The sequence below is a fragment of the Pseudochaenichthys georgianus genome, chromosome 11 (genome assembly GCF_902827115.2).
Source record: "Pseudochaenichthys georgianus chromosome 11, fPseGeo1.2, whole genome shotgun sequence".
Taxonomy (NCBI): Eukaryota; Metazoa; Chordata; class Actinopteri; order Perciformes; family Channichthyidae; genus Pseudochaenichthys; species Pseudochaenichthys georgianus.
In genome coordinates this window covers 30,191,169-30,212,495 of record NC_047513.1, presented here as the reverse complement: position 1 = coordinate 30,212,495, position 21,327 = coordinate 30,191,169, and positions in this window count along the sequence as shown.

Below are 21,327 nucleotides of genomic sequence, written 5' to 3'. Positions count from 1 at the left end.
CTTCTTCATGTCTCTTCTTCATCAACATGTGTCCCTCTTCTTCATGTCTCTTCTACATCAACATGTGTCCCCTCTTCTTCATGTCTCCTCGACATCAACATGTGTCCCGTCTTCTTCATGTCTCTTCTTCATCAACATGTGTCCCCTCTTCTTCATGTCTCTTCTACATCAACATGTGTCCCCTCTTCTTCATGTCTCCTCGACATCAACATGTGTCCCCTCTTCTTCATGTCTCTTCTACATCAACATGTGTCCCCTCTTCTTCATGTCTCTTCTACATCAACATGTGTCCCCTCTTCTTCACGTCTCTTCTACATCAACATGTGTCCCCTCTGTGGAAAGAGACTCTGAAAGTTTCAGGAACAAAGATTCTCTCTCTTTTTGATCCATTTCTATAAAAACCTGTCTGAAAATGAGCTGATCAGATTTTGGCCACTTTATGATGTCATAACGATGTGTTGTCTTGTGTAACCATTAGCCAATCAGCAACCAAGGTAACCCCCCCCCCCCCCCCCTTATCACCTGAATCTCCTCCTAGAGCACCATTGTGTTCTTTGTAACCAAATCTCTCTCAGAGGGGCGTGGGGAGGGGCTCCTTATTTTCATCTAAAGTAACAGACAGAGAATCAGCACTTTGGAAACAGGGCTGAAACAGAGGGGATTATGGGTAATGCTGCAATGATCTGTTTGGTGTTTGGAGCCAAACACTTCAGAGACATGGTTTGTATACTAAGAACTATAATATAATAGGGGACCTGTGGGGTCTATGTGTAATAGTGTCCTCGTTCAGTATCCGACTGATCCCATTTCCATGCAGGTCACAGTTGTAAGAAAAACCTCCTGTGTTTTCTGAAACAAAGACGTTTGGTTTTTCAATGAGAAAGAATCTAAATTATGCTGTTTTTTCTCCACCCACTGCTTCCCTTCCTCGCGAAGGCCACACAGAAATGCAGAGATTGCACAAAAGCAAACACAAACAGTGTCTGTCCAGTTGTTCAAGCTGCCAAGAACTACACCACAGCAGCACGGTGTGTGTGTGTGTGTGCGTGTGTGTGTGATGGATGATAGAGGAAGTGACAGACAAGACTTCTGGTAACTACATTTTCATAGAAACCGCTGACCATTGAAGATGGGGAAACAATGTCAGGAATTCTCGTCAAATATCAAAACAATTTGACAATAAATCAATCTAAAATAGTTTTTTGAAAAATACATGTTCCTATTATTTGGATCGTAGACATTATGAAGGTCAACTTGTAATCTCTTAGCTTTTTGGAAGCACCAGAACCACACATCCTTTCAATCGACCCCCCTCTAATTTTTAGATTTCTGTTTTGGTACCAGTTTTACAATTTAACGTGATAACTTTAGAGGCTTTGTAGGTGGCGTTTCCATTAAACAGCCAATCGAGCTTTATTTATTTGTATTTATCGTACACATGGTGACGTGAGGGGTGTCCATTTTCATCTCACTCTTGACCAGAAAGTTAATAAGCGTTTCTCCCAATATGTCTAACTATCTTAAAAGGTAGGAATCTGTTTTAACTGCCTGCTTAAGCTAAGTAAGGAGCTTGTTGATTTACTACTTTAGCTGTGAAGAAAGACGAGTCATGCTTTGCGTTTTTTTGCCTTTAATGTCATCCAAAGGAGGGAAACAAAGCACACTGACGTGGCAGCATAATGATCCACGACAGTCAGATGAACTTTGAAACACATATCAAGGCAGTAATGGTTCATTGTTAAGCTTTGGAGATGAAAAGCTTTGGTCCTGAGAGGTCGGTAATGAAGGCCATATGGCTCTGTGACGACGTTTATCAAAACAAAAGATGTTTGATGATTCCAGAGTTGGCTGCCATAAGCTGTGGTGTGAGTGATGCTGCTTATGTGTTTGTGAACACGCTTGGCAGGAGCTTAGCCACCTGTCTGTTCGTAAAAGTGATAAAAACCACACGGCCAAACATGTCTGGGTTCAAGGGCAGGAACAGGAACAACGAAAACACAAAACATCTCCACTGCAGGTTACGGTTGGAACTGCCACGCACTGAATTTCTGGCAAAGAAAGCATTAAAAAAAGCATTGAAAGAACAGGACAACAATTTATATAACGGTTAAGGTTTCGGTGCATTTCAACCCTAACCCTAACCCTAAACCTAACCCTAACCCTAAACCTAACCCTAACCCTAAACCTAACCCTAACCCTAACCCTAAACCTAACCCTAACCCTAACCCTAACCCTAACCCTAACCCTAACCCTAACCCTAACCCTAATCACGCCTTAAGGTCCTGGTGGTTAAGATTTATTATTTGTCGTCTTTTAAATCAACAGTAACCTCTTATTGTCCCTGACTAGATGTAACTTAAATATCTGTTGTCTTAAAGCCCAGGCCCTGACGACCCTGATGACTTTATCAGGTATGTTTTTACATTTCATAAAACTCCACCGTAGCTTAGCTCAGTTTGTTAAATACATAAGTCATAGGATTCAAACTGGCAGCCTTTTGACATGCTTCCTTGAAGGTTTAACTTCAACCAGGGAGAGCTACAGACCTCCTAAAACGCTCAAACAGAATATGAAATCTATCATACTGACTCCAATTCCAAGAAAAGCATTCAATAAAATCTCCAGCTGATCCACATTTCTTCACCCTAACCTGAGGAGGGGGGGAATAAGACGAAATGCAGCGCTGTAGGGAGGCGGACACAGTGATACGCTTTGGGAGTATTTTATTATCCGTCCTGCACACAATAGAACACGCCGCTCTCTTATCGCGGCGTATTTGTCGAGATGAGGAGGTAATAGCTGTGTCAACACTGCGGTTTCCATGGAGACAGCTGGGTTTCCATAGGCGTTCTCTCCTTCCCGGTGACCCAGTTTGTGCTCGTCGTCGTGGCGTTGAAGCCCTCCAAGAGCTCTCAGCGCTGCACTCCTCTGTCTTTTACCTGGCCATTGAATGCAGCTGATTGATGTGTGATTTGAATGAGAGTGTGTCACGGGCCTCGAGCCGACACTCTGCAACGAAGAAACGAGGACATTCGGGCGGCACTTTTCAGCTGAGTGCTTCTGTGCCTTTGTTATGCTCGACTAGAAGACGGAGGCACACATTGAGTCTGTAGTTGATGGTGAAGTCTTACACTGGGAATCACAACTCTGCAGAAACCTTGTGTACATTCTTTGTCACAATTATTAATCACCATTTGACTTACTTCAAATGTAAATAATAATTGAGCTGCTGAGAAGTACATTCATGGTGTACAGCCAAACTATGCTGATTTGAAGATACTTACAAATGACAGCGTACAGGAAAGCAACAACATATCGGCAACAGTAATATTAATACACCATATTTATAAAGCCCTTTTTATAAAGTGATCAAAGACGCTTAATATTGGTATGGTTTCCAACTTATTGTTTCCACTGCTTTATTCTATATTTTGTCTAAATATTGTCTTTATTTTTTATTTGTTACAATAGTCTCAAAACTGTTTTTCAATAGCTTTTATAATCGTACTATTTTCTATAATTTATGTTGCTACATAGTGTCTTTGTTTGAGGCAAATTCCTGGTATGTGATACTTGGTAATAAAACAGTTTCTGATTCTGAACTTGTGAAGCTCTGAGTGCAAAATGTCCTCCCGCAAAACAGGGAACTACAAAAATACTTTTTCGATATATGCAAACATAACGACACATAAAAGCGCTCAAGTAATTCCACGTCTACTTTAGCTTGGGGGGAAATATGGGTGCAAAATTTGATCATTTTAGTGTTTAACAGACCACAAAGAATTTGCCAACTAGTATGGTAAATGGACCGGACTTATATAACGCTTTATCTAGTCTTTAAGACCCCGAAGGGCCCTACACACCAAGCTGACACCAAATAACACGTCCCGACGGAACACGACTGTCGTGTCGCCTCACGTCTTCTGCGTCTTGGCCAAATAGTCGCACTGGAACACACCGCAAAGACTTCAGCTGACGGCCAAGTAGCACGTACGAACTGCGCATGCGTGAGTGGCAATAACTCTCCCTACCAGCAGAGAGGGCAGAGGCAGACAGACTGCGTGATATACAAACTTCAGCTCTCTGAAGCAGAAAGCAACGATTTAAGCATTGTGGCTGTCAACCTTAAAGTACTGCTGCTACCACATTCCATGCATCAGTAATTATAATCCAAGATTATAGTATTATACAACATCATAACACTGACCAGGTGAGCTGGAAATGAATAATAATAGCCTTCTGTGTGTGCCTTCTTCACTTCCGCTTCGCTTCTCATGCACTGATTCGCTAAGCTGAACAGCCTTTTGCCGACAGCTCCCCGATTTGGCATGTGGAATCGGGGGCGGAAGGTGTCGGCACGGCTGAAAAGACACAACGTTGTGGGACACACCAATGTGAGTAGGGCGACAGAACGCTCAGCGACGGCCAGACATCTATCGACATCTATCGACGGCCGAAATCGGCTTGGTGTATAAGGGCCTTTAAAGCGCTATACATACTGCGAGTCATTCACCCCTCATTCATGCAGAGCTGTACCACTTGCTGTAGGGAAGCTAACACTCACACACACTCACACACCGTTGGTCATCAGGAGCAACTTACTCAGGGGATCGAACCAACAACCTTCTGGTTGAAAGACACTCCCTGAAACTCACTCCCTCGTAGCCACAGCCGGCCCAAGTAATCTACCTGCCGATTAAAGCCTTTTCTGATGGTTTTACATTAAAGCTTTTTATTATTGTTGAGTTTAATGTTGCATCTGCTGAATGTGGAGCTTATGTTGTTTATTTTATATACTGCTAGTTAGTGTACTTGTTTAGATGGGGACGGCGACCTTGTTTGAATACATCCATGAGGAAGTCGGTGCTTCATCATGTGGAGGTCGGCGTGGTTAAATCTAAACTGGGTTGGAAAGACGCTTCGTATGTAATGTGTGAGAATGGTATCAAGGTTCAAGGTTCTTTATTTGTCATACGAACATGTAGTAGTTATATCGATGAACATTTTAGGTCACAGGCTTCTCCAACAGAGCAACACAATACAGATAAACAGACACATATAGTGCAAGTAAATATTAAAAAGTAAATACAAAAGGAAAAATAGTTTATAAATAGTGAAATAAGAGTCTATCATCAATCAATTCTCAAACTCTTGACATATGCAATATAGTATATATTTTTGTATGATGGGTATATGTGCATGTGGGTGTCTGCTTTGAAGAAGTATATGTTGCTGTATATATATAATGTACACTGCCTGTCTATATGTGTTTATCAGTGCAGAACATATACATTTCTCAGGCTGCTGGAAAGATGGACTCCAAGCATGCCTATCATTTAATTGATCTGCAGAATGGGAAGATAGCTCTGGTCTAAAAAACAGATACTAATGCACATACTTGAATGCAAGCTACACACACACACACACACACACACACACACACACACACACACACACACACACACACACACACACACACACACACACACACACACACACACACACACACACCACACACACACACACACACACACACACACACACACACACAACACACACACACACACACACACACACACACACACACACACACACACACAGACACACACACACACACACACACACACACACACACACACACACACACACACACACACACACACACACACACACACACACACACACACACACACACACACACTCACACACACACACACACACACGCGCACACACGCGCACGCACGCACGCACACACACACACACACACACACACACACACTCAGATTACAATCTACTTCTTCTCTTAGTTAGAGCCAGAAGTGTGTGTGACTCGGACAACGCTGTCACACGCTGATGTCCACTCCCTGACATCTGAATGAATAAAGCAACAGTGGGATTGATTTGTGTGTGTGTGTGTGTGTGTGCGCGTGCGTGTGTGTGTGTGTGTGTGTGTGTGATATGCAGGTCACTAGCCACATAAGAGGGTGAATCTGGCTGGACTTGATTGAAACTGGCGGTTAATTCCAGGGCTTCCCACTGAGATTAGAGGGGAGAGTGACAGCAGTGAGAGGGGGAGATAAAGGGGGAGATAAAGGGGGAGATAGGGGGGAGAGAGAGGATGGTGGGCTAAATGTTAGAGCGGGCAAGATGGGGCTAAATGAAATGGCAATGGCCTATCTGTGAGTGTTAACCGGAGTGTGTCCTGCTCTATGAAAGAGGGAAGAGAGGCTTCTGAGTTTCTGCATCAATGATAGTGATACTAATAATCTGCATTAATGATGTAATTACAGGATTATTGTTGTTCTGATATGTATCTTCACGGTTGATTGTTCTTATTTTAAGTTGCTTTGGATAAAAGCATCATCTAATTGAAATGTAATGTAAGTCTAATGTAGAAGAGATGGATGGCTTTAAAAGCTGATCTGAAAACGTACATAAACTTCCAGTTATCACACAGTTAATTCAATGTGTCACCTTATACTGTATTCGTCACTATTTTTATATTACTACTTTGTGATGTATTTACTGTATTTCTAATGTTCCTAATGTCACAAAATGAAATAATAAGGGGGCTTGTGTGATTATCAAATGAGCAAAGCAGGAAGACAGGTGCAAGTGTGTTGGTTGGATGGATGGTTCAGAAAAAAAAGAGAAATCTTCTGACTCTCAAAAGTCAACAAGCTTTTTTGAAGATATGAACACCACGTCACACATGGAAACCACAAACTCATTTTACACCAAGTGTTACGGTGAGTGAAGCAAGCAGGACCCAGATAACGCTGAAAAAAGCCTTTATTTCAAGGATAAAATAAAATAACTTGGACAAAAACAGAACTCTCACCGGTGAACTCAATCACAAACAAAAGGCGGACCAACACTGAACACAGGACGAGACCAGACTAAGGCAAGTTTATTTATATAGCACTTTTCAACACAAGGCAATTCAAAGTGCTTTACAAAAAATGAAAGACATTAAGAAAATGGCATTTAAAATCAGTCAAGACTAAATACAGGGAGGGGTAATCACGGGACGAGAAACAGCCGGGCAGGGGAGGAGAAACACAAGGGCAACAGGTGAACACAATCAGACAATCAGACACACCAGGGAAACTAACGACAGGGGAACAACACAGGAAGAAGGACCAGACAATACACAAGGAGGAAAATACCCATAACCAGACACACAAAACTATAAACGTGACATAACATGAACATCCCGACACCAAGCCATGATCTTTAATCCTAACCAACAATTCTGCTTCGCAATGTTATTGTGGTCAGTCACGTATGAAAATGGAAATGGTTTATTAACCAAACAACTACCGTACTTTTCGGACTATAAAGCGCACCTGCATATTAGCCGCAGCAGCTAAACTGTCTGTCTGTCTTGCTCTCGTTCTGTCTCTCGGTTCCACTTTTACTTTGGCGCGCTACCTGTCTCACTCTTTTGCGGCCTCCAGATTTTCCTGCTGGAGCCCGCCGCTTAAAGGTGGCGGGCGCGGACCGGTCCTAGAGCCCATAGAGTTAAAGGTGGTTAATTTGACCTGTAAAATCCATAGATTTAGGAGGTTCCCTAGTGGCCGTTAGCTGTACAAAGAAAATGGGGAAAAAAGTCGCGGCTTATAGTCCGAAAAGTACGGTAGTTAGTTAGCACGCACCGTAGTTGGAGTGTTATCATTGGCTCATTCGTGAAATGTTGACTCTATTATCATGTTTTTATGCATCCAGGTACCGAGGAGTATAGTATCCCACTCCGGTCTGTATTTAGCAGCTGCTGGTAGAAAGATAAAGAGGTGTCAGGAAGAAAGGTGTTCTGGCGTTGTCGTGGTACAGAGGGTGCACAAGATCTGTGTGTCCGTGCTAGTGAGTGCTTGTGCGTGCTGAAGGGGCATTGTCCATTTATTCTCAACTAATACCCCGGCGCAGACTCGATCAATATGGCCTATTATGTCCCTCTGTACAATACATCAAGTGTGTTGATGCCATCGCAGTGTGTGTGTGTGTGTGTGTGTGTCCATGCACATCTTATTGTGTATATGTAGGCATGCATGTAACATGAATTGAACTTATTGCACGGCTCAGTTGAATACTCAAATCTGACTTGGCATTTCTGACATTTCAGAAGTTATTCATTGTCGCCATGATGATGAAGGGAATATCAATTCGCAGAAAGAAGTCTGGTAATTGTTGCATAAAATGCTTAAATACCTTGTTGTGGCTTGTACAGGTGTTACTGTTGTGTGTGCAAGCATGACTTAATATTTGCACATTTGCAAGAACCCACATCGGGGATTGAATCATATTTAAATGCATCTATGCAGGAAGACATGAAAGATGTAAGCATTTCTGTAGCAATAATACTTTTATTTGTTCGCATCAGCCTCTTTGGTGTCAGTAGCTAGCTGTCCTCACTTTCCTGTAATTACATTTTCCATTTAATCATCAGTCTTGTGATTAAACCCTCACTTATATACTCTATACGCATGCATCCTTTCTCTTTCAGTCGAGTGGCACATTGTCTCCTGCAATATGTAATCTCTCAGCATAGTGATTGAAGTAGTACTATTTTAAACTGAACTTAGCAGGTTGTGAGTGGAATACTGTGACAGCTGTTTTGATGCTGTCAGCCGGAGTATAAAGACAACTGTGTCACCTGAAGGAAGAGTATTGGCTCCCACATAAAACAGAATGGCAGAAATAATATATGCAGAGCCACGGAAACCAACAAAAGACACAAAGTGCATTTCAAGGCCACTTTCCGATTGTATACCATCTTCTTTTGTCTGCGCCGCGTAGAGGCGGTACGAGTTGGCTTACCATCACCCTCCCTTATCCACTCTGTGAAAAATGCATCTTCCCAGCAAAGGGCCGGGAATGATTAAACATTCAGACTCAGACTATGAAATGGAGGCTGAAGTGGTCTCTTTTCTCTAGCAGAGTGTGTGTGTGTGTACAATATTTAAATAAGTGAGATCCACTCCTCCTTTCTCTTTCTCTCTTGTGATTGTGAATGAGGTTTTTTTTTTTATCTTAAATGAAGCTCAACATAAATGTGTGTGTGTTTCTGTTGGTTTAAGTATGTTAGTCTGTTTGTAGAAATGAATTAAGACACAGAAAATACAGAGAAACGGAGTGAGTTAAAAAGACAAACAGGCCTGATCTGCACTTTCAGGTCTGGTGATACGAAGCGAAGAGGACATGGAGAAGGAACACACACATTTTCACATCCTTTGTAGTGTCATCTGGTGACGCATGGACGACACAGAGCAACTCACACTTATATATCATGGCACCTGTCCCCGTGTTAGGTTTACACCGGTGCCGATTGCTTTAGAAGTGGAGTGAATAATTCACGTATGCAGTCTTTATTTATTCCAATCAAGACATCTACATCCTCACATGTAATACATGATAAATGTGTAATAATAATAATTAATAATTCCTTACATTTATTATAGCGCTTTTTCAATGACTCAAAACGCTTTTTACATATACACACATTACACATATATCATACATGCAATGGTCAGATACTGTGGACAATACCCACAGGAGCAAGTTCAGGTGAAGTGTCTTGCCCAAGGACACACCGGCTTTACAGACGCAGCAGCGGCGTGTAAGAAGAAACGGTCATCAAATTCCATAAAATAAAAGCAATAAAGGGTGTATCCCACTAAGCAGTGTGGAAAAAGCCTGATACATAAATGAACCACACTGTTGCACAGGGTGAACAATAGACCGAAAGGGATTAAAAAAAACATCGCACATAAAAGTGAAATCAACCAACAACGACAGACCGCCTCCATGTTTGTTTGTGTTCATGCACCTTATCTCATCTTCTGATGTTACAACTTTCTAATTAAAATATTAAAGCATTTGGTTAAATCTGTTGTCATGTCTGTGATCTCCCGCATTGTTAACAGCAGTTATGATTGGAAAATCCTTGAGTATGCACCAGGCATTATTCTTTAATTATTCTTATTAAATGTTCAGCCCAGAAATGAGGTTTTCCTAGTTCTCAATTAAATAATTTGTTAATCATTTAGGAGGCAAATATACATGCTGAATAAGGTACCCTAAACTAACAAACTATGAATGTGTCATACTCACTTAACAGGAAGAAACTCAGCTATCAGACAGTATTAACCATTTTTAGCTAAACGAACACAAGGGTAATAACAAAGGCTCTGAATTAGCCCTGAGCGAAAAAATGCTAACGCACTTAGCACAGAACTCACATTAAAATACCCTTATTACTTATCGGATCAGCACAAACAAGATATCGATAAACAAGCTGAGATTCCACAGATTCAAGACATATAAGTATCATCACTGAGCGATCAGAACTCCGACAGGGGAAGCAAACCCAGACATCACACAACGTAGCTTTTCGGAGCAAACACGCGAGTCTTACCTGTTGTTCTGATCAAAAGTGTTCAATGGCATTAAAACGATAAAAACGCTGCTAAAGGTTAATCCAATGTGTCTGTGTCCCTTTGAAATGATTTCTGATAATCCATCTTCATATTTATGTCAATAACCGAGTTTTCATATATAGTTGCTACAATAGTGTATGACAGTTTCCGGTTTTGGGTATTCTGGCTACGCAGCACTCATTCACCAATGGGTAATGTTTAGATGGATTTTAGGAACTCCCCCTCGATTCTATTGGCTCTAACGGTTACAAAGAGGTGTCAATCATCGAAATCGACCGATGGGTTCCAGAGATATGGAAAATACACCCAAATGACCCCAGAAGTGGGTTTTTTTGTGCTAAATCTCTCTAAAGAGGTCAAATGTCACTTGTTTTGCATCAATCTGGATACAGGGTACTTATTATATGTTACAGTTTGGATTCCTAAAGCTTTTACTCTACTATCCCATCATTCAAGGGTGGTTTTCACTATAAGTAATGTTTTCTTTTTGGACGGACACTATAATTTAAATGTGTTTACTGTGTTCAATCTGAATTTACTTTAAAATAAAAAAAATATATATTGATTCTGACTTTTCTACATCCAACTCACAGGTTTATCCTTGCTTTGAGAACAAAGATTATCAATTTACCCCTTTTAGAAGTGAAGATATGGTCATTTGTTCTGGGAATGTCATTTTCGAGCCTGAAACCTGAGAAACAGGCTCGGGGCTTAACTGGTTAAAAGAAGCAACTTTTAGACAGCGGCCTTTTTGATGCAATTAACGCAATAAAAAAACAATCTAATTCTGTAGTTTGTAGATAAAATGCTAATCAGTATCATCGAGGAAAGGTTTTAAAAAAAATAGTCTCTGCTTGCTACAGCAGGCTCATAACATGATAATGTAACAGGTTTAACTACAAGAGAATTTTCCGCACAGTGAAATGTACTTGTCTCACTGAATGGGCTCTCTGAAAAGCAATCAATCAGTCATTTGGAGTACTTTGCAGCATTAGAAGTAGTAGAAGAAAATAATCTGCTCTAAAACCGACAATGAGGGACAAGCGTCTGACACTGACTGCTGGATGTCTGATTGTTACAGTTAGTCAGTGACTCAATGTGAAGCAAACAGGCAGAATAATAGCAGAGAAAAATCAAAAGCAGGCAGAGCTTATGTATTTGTGGGATTTGAGTTTTGACATGAGAGAATTGGGTAATCTTTTAGCGGGCGGGTGCTATTTATCAGCAAAGCATTAAATCCTGACGTCAACTGAGCTTCCGAATAGTCTCAGATTAAAGGGAATTAAGATTAGCCTTCAGAGTTTAATCTCATACAGGTGTAAAACAGTGGATAAACATTTGCTGTTATATGTAGCAGCGCGGAGTGACATCCTTAAGAGATGATCTCACACACACACACACACACACACACACACACACACACACACACACACACACACACACACACACACACACACACACACACACACACACACACACACACACACACACACACACACACACACACACACACATGTACGAGCACAAACACAATGGGTAAGTGTTACATCATCCATTCAGTAAAGTGGACACAGCACATGGACAAACACGCATTATGCCGCCATGTGTGTGTCTGTTTCACAACGATTTACACCATCAGTACTGTGTCTCTTTCATGAGTCCAGCACTGGCTTGCACCAGCTTTGCGTAACTTTAAATGTAGCCTACTTTACACCACAGACAGAAGAAGTGGATGTAGTCACCATGAGGCCACCCATTGGTTTTAGGGACTGCAGTTTTGAAGCCTGGAGTTTAGCATTTTGACATTCGGCCTCTTGGTTTTTGGAACAGGAAGTGAAAGATGGAACTGAAAACATACTGGGAAAGGGGTACAGGTTTCGAGACTAAAACACCGTGGTAGAGACTTGTCAATCACAAGATAGCGATGCCTTAAAGTGGACCTATCATGCTATTTTTAGGCAATAGCATAGGTCTCATGATATATACAAATATATAAAAAACATGTCTATGAAGTGTTTTGCTCAAAATACCAAACGGATCACCCATTCTAGCCATGCCTCATATCCCTCTATTTCACTTCCTGTTTCAAAAGTGCTGATTTGGGGTATAAAGCTTTAAAAAAAAAAAAAGTTGAAAAAAAGGAGGGGGCGGAGCTCATGCGGGACCCGGCAGCTACTGTCTAAACTAAATACTGCGGTGATGAAACGCCATATCATGGATTATCAAGGATTATTTCTGAAACAGTCTGGAGCTCAAAGGCTTTCTCTCTTGCCGGTTACACCACAAGGCGAGTTCCTTTCTACTTCCTGCTTCTTCACACACATGCTCTCCAGTACAGGGTAGCTCTGAGTGTTAGCGATGCTAACGTAAACACCGACCATATTACGTCCAAAACAGTCGGGCATTGTTTCTGATAGCAACGTTTCTGATTGGGCCGTGGGTCCACATTTCAGATATTACGTCATATCGGACGCAAATCTGGATCAGCTCCGTTGTTCCCCGTTTTTAGAGATTTGGGTACGGAGGAAAAGAGAGAGGGTTTTATTTCCCTGACACACCGGGGACACATATTTATGTATAAAAGACATCAAAAAGTGCATTTTCCATGATAGGAGACCTTTAACACTAGAACTGCCAACGGGTAAATTTTACCCGCAGCTGTTTTTTGATTGTATGTAACTTTTTTTCAATAACATATTAAAGTCTCCCAGTCCGTGACTTTTCCTGAAAGTGTGTTATGTAGCACCCTCTGTTGTTAACAATTGTCAATATGAAGTCAGATTACAAAACTCGCCAAAAAAAATGCCATTTATTCCCATATCCGCCAGCGGCTCATATTTACCTCATAGAAAATGCAGTGTAAACAATATGTGTCGCTATAGCAACGCCTTTTGTCTACTGCGGTTCCTTATAGATTGAGAAATAGATTGATAGATAGATAGATAGATTGATAGATTGATAGATGGATAGATAGAGAGATAGACAGATAGATAGTTATAGATAGTGTAACATCTTGGAGAATACAATATCTTGGATGACTGAGCTCACGTTGAGGTAATGCATGTGTGCAGGTTACGTGCCCGTTGAATAAAAATGGACACTCTGAATGAGAGAAGTAGTCCACGTCGTCTGTTTGTGTAGACAATTATATGTCCATAGAACAGAACATTACAGATAGATCTATAGATAGTTATAGATGGATAGAGAGAGAGATAGATAGATTTGTACCTAAACAAAACACAAGTCTAACACCAAGTGTTTAAATCAGCATTCTTAGCGATAGTTTATACTTCATGCTATCTGCACAAACTATATCATATGAAAAGCTGAGAGTCCACAGATTCTATTGAGAACGTTTCATCCCTGTGCGATCAAAACTCACTGTTCTTTATGATAAATAAAAGAACATTGTACCTTGAAAATCAATAGCGGGTACATTTTACCCGTTGGCGGTTTTAGGTATACAGCGACCTCTGGCGGTTCTAGTGTTAAGCATACCCTGTGTTATCGTCTATTTTACTGTAAATGGGACCAAGATTTATAAAATGGACATCATGCTGTATTGGAGTAGACTTGAAACAAACTATTGACACCAAAAACCTGTCATAATTTGTTTTACTGAGGTGAAAAAAATCAAGTGAAAAGTAGGGTAACTTTCCCATAGACTTCTATACAAACTGACTGCTTTTTGCAATCGCTCAATGCAGGTATGAGACACTTCCTCGTTAACGTCTCAGACCCAGACGATGCAATTTGCTTTAGTGGTGCATACATGAAAACTGTAAGAAGAACACATTCACACATTTTGCACCCATAAACTAGTCCTGATATTTTCAATATGTTTTAATACCAAGAACAAATAAAACAGATTTTTATTGCATTTCAATTTCTCTTTGACTTCTGCATGAGACAGTATTGCGTCTTCACTCACAATGCCTTCTTTGTTCTACATGGTTATTAAAAAAAGTATTTTTACACACCAAGCTGATAATGGCTCATCAAATAACTATAAAAGTAAATGATCTATTTATTTTTGAGCAGACAATGCAGGAACATGCCGACTGCATATTCCAGATTTATGTTTGAAGTAAGAGTGAGTCATTCTTTTACTGGGCAGTTAAAATCATTCAAGTAACACCAGTTGTTTGTTCTGTAAGTATACCCCTAATAAACTTTACAATGCAAACAACGTTTTCTCAGACAGAAATCATTTTTGATTTACCATTGACAGACACGTATGTTACTGTTTTCATGGCTTATCAAGAACTCAAACACAACATCTTGGTGTCATTCTGGACAGCTCATCTGCACCCCACATAAAAAACATCACCCGGACTGCATTCTTTGTACTGTCTTAAAACCTTTCCTTAGAATATGTTATGAATTGTAAGGTGTCCTTGGGTGCTTTGAAAGGCGCCCCTAAATAGAATGAATTATCATTATTATTTATTATCTGAAACGATGTAATAACTTTTAAAACTTGTTCCAGTCACTTGCCCCATGCATTCAGCAGCAGCAGGCTGATTTGATCCCGTTATAAATGTCATAATTTCGACAATAAAGAAATGCTACATAAACGTTATCTTGCACATTTTATCTAACCATCTCCGTTTCTAACTTTCATTATATTTTAAAAGAGATCTCTCTCTCACTGCGTGCGGGGGCGGGGCCTCACAGACACGCTGCATCTCTCTCTCGCTCACAGACACGCTGCAGCGCTGTGCAGTGTGCACACAGTTCTGCCGGCAATGAATATTACATTTTGTGAGGAAACTTTTCCACCAATAATTCCAATAAGTATTCCAAAATGTATTCACTTCAGGTTTACGAAAGTGTAATCAGATTACTTGTTTTTCAAATGTAACGCCAGCTGAATACACTTGATTTTTGTATTCTGATTACGTAACGCCGTTACATGTATTCCGTTACAACCCAACCCTGTGTATATCTCTCCGGACTGTCCACCAGCAGATGAAAAACACCCACCTCTCCGCCTCTTCCAAGGGACGAGGGAACCGTGCAGCAGAGTTTCCGTTAACATTGTTTTTCTTTTGACAGCCCAGCAGCAGGAGAGGTGGGGAGAGGGAGGCGGGGCTATTTCATCGTTATCAGAAAATGATCGTATACAGTAGATCGCTGCTAGATGAGGGCAACTCTTCTTGGAGTCTGGCTTTTTAAAAAAAAAAACAAAGTTCATTAGTGAACTTTGAGCCATCATTTATTTTGCAGGCAGCTCTCTGCCTCTCTCACGTTATTATGGCGCACGCCGGAACCAACAATCAGTTTTTACCGTAAATGAGTTCGGTTCAGAGGATAAAGCACATACAACATTAATTAAACTCGATAGGCTATTTGTTCACTTGAATTTCACTTTGAATTCTTGGATATTCTCAATGGGTGAATACTATTTTTTATAATAATAGCCTAATAAAAAAAGAAAATGTAAATATTTTTTTTTTTTTTTTTAAATGACACCGAAGCTTTCTCAGGGTGGGCCAATGAGTAAACTGGGTGGGCCTGGGCCCACCCTGGCCCTATGGTGGCTACGCCACTGCATGCTCCACAAATCCTATATGTACAATAGGCCAGAGCTGATAGAGTGGTGACCAGCGGCTGAAAGCAGGGGTGAATCGACCACTGTGGCCTCAGACAGGGACGCATTGTTCACTGCTGATCGTAACAATAGGCGCTCTGTCGGACGGGATCATCTGTTTTCTTGGCAAGTCGTCCCGTTAATAGGGCTACTTATGCTCTGTGAATGGGCCGGAGCCAGGTCAGAAACAAAGGGACGAACAAACACAAAAACAAGCAGCCTCGTGTAGCCGTGTCACAGCAGTGAGTGTGTGTCACCGGGATTAAAAACACAAAAAGGGGACATTTTAGCATCAGACACTATAGCATTCTGGTCGATTTGAGTATATGGTGGAAATGTCTTTGTTTGTAGAAAGGGAAATACTAGATTCATGCATCAGGTGGAGATTCAGATATTAAAGGTCACCTATTGTGCAAAATCCACTTGTTCATGACTTTCTTACATCAACATGTGTCCCCTCTTCTCCATGTCTCTTCTACATCAACATGTGTCCCCTCTTCTTCATGTCTCTTCGACATCAACATGTGTCCCCGCTTCTTCATGTCTCTTCTACATCAACATGTGTCCCCTCTTCTTCATGTCTCCTCTACATCAACATGTGTCCCCTCTTCTTCATGTCTCTTCTACATCAACATGTGTCCCCTCTTCTTCATGTCTCTTCTACATCAACATGTGTCCCCTCTTCTTCATGTCTCTTCGACATCAACATGTGTCCCCGCTTCTTCATGTCTCTTCTACATCAACATGTGTCCCCTCTTCTTCATGTCTCCTCTACATCAACATGTGTCCCCTCTTCTTCATGTCTCTTCTACATCAACATGTGTCCCCTCTTCTTCATGTCTCTTCTACATCAACATGTGTCCCCTCTTCTTCATGTCTCTTCTACATCAACATGTGTCCCCTCTTCTTCATGTCTCTTCTACATCAACATGTGTCCCCTCTGTGGAAAGAGACTCTGAAAGTTTCAGGAACAAAGATTTTCTCTCTTTTTGATCCATTTATATAAAAACCTGTCTGAAAATGAGCTGATCAGATTTTGGCCACTTTATGATGTCATAACGATGTTTTGTCTTGTGTAACCATTAGCCAATCAGCAACCAAGGTAACCCCCCCCCCCCCCCCCACCTTATCACCTGAATCTCCTCCTAGAGCACCATTGAGTTCTTTGTAACCAAATGTCTCTCAGAGGGGCGTGGGGAGGGGCTCCTTATTTTCATCTAAAGTGACAGACAGAGAATCAGCACTTTGGAAACAGGGCTGAAACAGAGGGGATTATGGGTAATGCTGCAATGATTTGTCTTGTGTTTCAGCCAATCAGAGACAGGTTCTGTATATTTCTGAGACCTGTAATATATTGATGAAAAACAGAATAATAGAGGACCTTTAATATGATGGAATATAATGCAGTAAGGCTCCCAGGCTTTCTGTACCATCCCTGCCGAGTCAACACACATGTAGGCATCATCTGCTCTTCCTCGTCTTTTGTTTGAGCTAGTATCCACTTTAATTTGCATGTGGTACCTGTTCACCTCAATAATACATTATGTTGGCTTATTGTCAAAACGTTCTGCACCTTATTGAGAGAACAGTTTGTCGATATTTAACGAATATCAACATCATATTTGAAGGACCTTTTATGTACCGTTTAAATTGCAGACACACTCATGGACATCAGTGGTTATATTAATATTTCTGATCACATGTTTTTGCAAGGGACTATAGAATAATCGCCATGGCACACACACACCGAAAATGACAACATATGTAAAAAGGAAAAGTCGATAGTGGTAGGGATGTCAATTATACGCACCTGCACTCTCTCACACACACACACACACACACACACACACACACACACACACACACACACACACACACACACACACACACACACACGTACGCACGCACACGCACACACACACACACACACACACACACACACACACACACACACACACACACACACACACACACACACACACACACACACACACACACACACACACACACACACACACACACACACACACACACACACACACACACACACACACACACACACACACACACACACACACACACACACACACACACACACACACACACACACACCATCAGATGAAAGAAAGGGAGGATTAAATGCTTTGAATACCACTGCACATTCAGCTCTAGTTGTGCGACAGTCTCTGAAGAAACACTTACAAGACTATTGACAAGCAAAGGTGAGAGAGGGGGAGATAAAGGGAGGGAATACAAGAGAGAGAGACAGTGAAAGAAGGAGACAGTGAAAGAAGGAGAGAGAGAGAGAATAAAGACACGCCCAACATTTTCCAGGTCATCCCAACCACCCCGGGCTCAACCCGCCGTTCTGTTACTGTTTTTCCTCTCCATTTTCTCTCCCCCCTCCTCCTCCTCTCATTCTCTCTATCTCTCGCCCGAGGGCAAAGTCGAGCCCCGCAACAGGATGCAGCCGTTCCCACGGAGACGGGAGAGACGTTGCTGCCATGGCAACGAGGCATCGCTTGCTCGAGCGTGGAGCTTCTTAATCTCTCATTCTCTTCTTCCTCTTCCTCCCTCCATCGGCACTCCACCTCTCACTCTTTGCTTCCTTTGGGAGAATTTGGTAACCTTCGTCTTTGATCGGTCTTTCTTTGTTTCCTTTCTCTCCACCTGTGTCTCTCCACCTCATCATCCTCTTCCTAACCGTACATTCTCCACGACAACAACAACAACAACATAATGAGTGGGCCACTGCCTGTCAACCTGCCATGATTAAACAGCTCAAACAACAGCACTTGTGAACAGAGAGGAGGCCAGACCCTCACCTCGTACCCCCACTGAGTGGCTATGAAGAGGAAAACATTTGGATCAAATTGCCAAACTTGATTACACTCAATTAATTCTGTAGTCCAAGGTAAAGGTGCCAGCAAAGGTTGGAAATGCTTTTTGAGAGGCTTTACCACTCGGCGAGAAACCCAGCTCCCAGCGAATCGCCTAATGCTTTGATTTGTTTGGAAATTCCTAGCAGAGAAATGTGCCGATGGATGGGTCTCCTCTGAAGGCGTCAGCAGCAGAAAACTCATCACTTTGCAAAGAATAGGACAGCTCTGCATCATTACTTTTACTTACAGATCAATCAATTACCTTATCATGAGATGTACGCATTTTCTGAGACTGCAGGCTGATCCAATTAAGGACCAAGATCGGGCTTAGTTCTAGATTAGCTTGTTGAATCCAGACATTAAAGGTGGGGTAGGTAAGTTTCAGAAACCGGCTCGAGATACACTTTTTGTTATATTCCATGGAATGCTCTTAACATCCCGATAGCAATGAATATCTGAAGTGCTTTGACAACAAATCCATAACAAAATGTCATCTGTAGAAGCCGTAATACTGTAAAAAGTACAACCTGGATGGCCTACCTGCCTGTCAGCCTTCCATCGGGGCACAAACTTATCTCGTGCCCTCATTGGTCATGTGCGCGTTCGTGTGTGTTGGAGGAGGGGCTCTGTGAGGAAGTGGCAGATTTTCTCCAGTTGTGTATTTTCAAATTCTAGCGATCTAGAGCCGGTTTCTCAAACGTACCTACCCCACCTTTAAAGTCACTTGGAAGTTCATTAGGACATTTTCCTCTAAGGTGCGAGCTGGATATGACGTCACACTGTGTTTGAAGGAAGTTACCGGTGTTAACCAGTTGAGATTGAGAACAACACAATACTTTGTATTTTGCACAAACACTAGCAGCAATAGGACAACATTTTGTGTACAACTGAATTAATTAGACATAAATAAAACCAAATTGCTAAAAGAGGGATGTGGCTATGACGTATTGCTGTAGGCCGACCTGGAAGTTAGCATCCCAAGTGCTCCCTCCACAACGAAACGATCGGATTTTCCATTGGATTTTGGGATGTTGCAGAAAATAAGCTTAAACACAGGTTTATGACACTTAACAGGTTTTGTTCAGCAGGATAATTTCCACATATTAAAACCATTTTGTGCGTAAATGCAAGTGACAGAAATAACAAGCACGTAATGCTACAAACAAACTACATAGAGGTTACATCACCACCGCTAAGCTAAAGGCGGCTAATCTCCAGCATAACAACGTTTGGTAGTTTATTTAGTCACGTGTGAATAACTGCCGTTTTATGACGCTTAGAAGCTTTGGTGGAGTATTTACTGACGTGTTTTATGTCGTAGAACAAAACGTGAATATCTCAAAAGCTGATGTTAACCACAGACCTTACTTCAGGCTGTTAGCCACAGACACGTTGACAAAAAACGTTGACTTTGAAACGAGGGAACCGGTAAAAGTATATTTATGGTTTTAGGACTCATTACTGCACCACCTGTCTTCTGACTTTCAGGTGGTGTTCCAGTTTACATTTCTGACTGGGATGTCATTCAAATGGACTGACTATTAATGACATATATAATCATCGAATTCTTTGTGACTAATGCAGTAATATCGTAACAGCATGCACACTCTCCATGAGTTAAATAATGTATTGGCTGCTAGGGTATGGCAAGGATACTTAGAAACAAAACGTCTATAGGGTATACATGTGCACAAAGAGAAGCTGTGTTTTGTTTGTGCATAGTTATGAACAACATCCTTTAATCCGGCAGACATCTGTACAAAACATTTAAAATCAAAATACGTTGCAGGATCTTTTCCTTGTCTACCCAACTGGAGCGCGGCCAGTGATGGCTAGAAGCTATCTTACAGCAAAAGTACAATTAAATTGCCACATTTACATATCTTTGATCACAGGTTTCAATGGATGTGTTCATATAAATCTCTTTCTCTGGAAGCGCTGTAGAGTCTTTGCTCAGACAGTAACCGATAACTCCTGAGGAGGAGCGGTGGTGGCGAAGTCGATAGGGACTTGGCTTGGCAACTGGAAGGTCACCAGTTTAAGTCCCGGCAAGACCAAGTGCTACCGAGGTGTCCGTGAGCAAAGCACCGTTCCCTACACTGCTCCCCGGGCGCCGTTCAAAATGGCAGCACACGGCAACACTAGGATGGGTGAAATGCAGAGAAAGATTTTCCCCAAGGGGATTAATAAAGTATATATATAAAAAAAAATGAGATCAGTCGTGTCTTTAATGCAATAAACAAGTAACAACTCGAGAAAATCTATTCAGGTGTAGCTCCTTCCTCAATCTACCTCCTTTAGGGTTGCTGTGATATAAAAAGGAGGCCCGTCAACTGCATTTGAAAAGCCAGGAGAATTGATCCGTGTGCAAGCGGTCGATCATGGAAGGTGTCGGAGATGCGTGGCTGTCTCCCTG